The following is a 2,009-nucleotide window of genomic DNA, read 5'->3' as shown; positions in this document are numbered from 1 at the left end:
ACCAGTGGTCATTCCATATGTTGAGGGAGTATCAGAGAAACTGAGACGTTTATTTTCTAAACATAACGTCCCAGTGGCTTTTAAACCCCAAAATACATTAAAGACTGGTTCATCCGAAAGATCCAGTCCCCCGGCACAAACAGAGTAATGTTGTGTATGTTGTTCAGTGTCAGGAGGGTGATCAGTCTTACATCGGGGAAACAAAACAGCCACTTGCCAAAAGGATGGCCCAGCACAGAAGATCAACATCATCAGGCCAAGATTCTGCGGTCTACACTCATCTCCAGGCCAGCGGTCACTCTTTCAGGGATGAAGATGTTCACATCCTGGACAGAGAGGAACGATGGTTTGAGAGAGGAGTAAAGGAGGCCATCTTTGTGAAAAGAAATCGTCCATCATTAAACAGGGGTGGAGCCTCCGGGTTCAACTGTCCCCCTCTTACAATGCTGTGATTGCTAGTATCACTCAGCCCTCTGTGAGTAGTAAACAGCCATCAGTGTGCTAATGATCCATTGTTAGGCTGATGGTCCTTCTTGAGCATGTGATCAGCTGGTTTTGGTTGTCAGCAGCAAAACTGGTTAATCCACTCTGAGAAGGTGCTATTTAAGAGACTGAGCTGAATACAGCACCTCAGACTGAGGAAGTCTCTCGGACGAGAGACGAAACGTTTCTACATTTTTGTTGTTTTGCTTTGTTTTGGTTTTTTTGAATGTCCGGAGGACCAGATTTAACTTTTTTAGATTTTTATACCTGGATTATTGAGCATGCATCAGGATATTAGAAGAAGAACACCCTGAAGGTTTTGTCACAAGATGTTGTGGAAGAGATGTCATGCTCTAATGGAGTACCTCATGGCTGTAACATTTAAACCTGATTCATAATCCTACCTTACTGCCTTCCCTGCTGCTTTAAATCCATGTGTTTTCCATTTTAGTATAGATTTTTACAATAAAGATGTATTAAAAATATCTTCACTTTTATTATTTACAGATACGCACAAGGTTCATGTTAAAATTGCAAAACATCACACTGTGCTGTAATCTTTGAAACTGCTTTTACAATAAGATACAGACTTGAAAACATCCATTCATCCATTATCTTTACCCGCTTATTCCATTTTGGGTCACGGGGGTCGCTGGTGCCCATGTCCAGCAATCACTGTGCGAGGGGCGGGGTACACCCTGGACGGGACGCAAGTCCATCACAGGGACACATAGAGACAAACGAGACAAACAACCATTCACTCTCTCACTCACACCTAGGGACAATTTAGAGTTACCAATCAGCCCAACATGCATGTTTTTGGACTGTGGGAGGAAACCGGAGCACCCGGAGAAAACCCACGCATGCACGGAGAGAACATGCAAACTCCATCCAGAAAGGCCCCTGGACCGGGGTTTGAACCAGGGACCTGCTCGCTGAGAGGCAGCAGCTCTACCAGTTGCGCCACCGTGCTGCCTGCGACTTGAAAACAATTAGATTAAATTTTGTCCTTAAATTTTAAAGTTTTGTCTTTCATTAAATTTAAAAACATAAATGTATTACTTATTAATCTAAAAAAGTTAAGTCTGGTCCTCTGGACATTCAAAAAACAAAACAAACAAACAAAAAACATTTATTGTTTATTTATTGTAAACTGTATTCTTTGTTTTGTGAATGTCCAGAGGACCAGACTTAACTTTTTTACATTAACAAGTAATACATTCATGTTTTTAAATTTAATGAAAGACAAATCTTTAAAATTTAAGGACAAAATTTAATCTAATTGTTTTCAAGTCTGTATCTTATTGTAAAAGCAGTTTCAAAGATTACAGCACAGTGTGATGTTTTGTAATTTTAACATGAACCTTGTGTACATATACACACACGCACATATATATATATATATATATATATATATATATATATATACATATACACACACATAAATATATATATGTAAATATATATGAATACATATACATGTATGTGTATATATATATATATATGTATGTATATGTATATATATA

This window comes from Nematolebias whitei, chromosome 2 (assembly GCF_014905685.2).
Source record: "Nematolebias whitei isolate Nwh7 chromosome 2, NemWhi1, whole genome shotgun sequence".
Classification (NCBI taxonomy): Eukaryota; Metazoa; Chordata; class Actinopteri; order Cyprinodontiformes; family Rivulidae; genus Nematolebias; species Nematolebias whitei.
Note: the sequence above shows the minus strand (reverse complement) of the source record.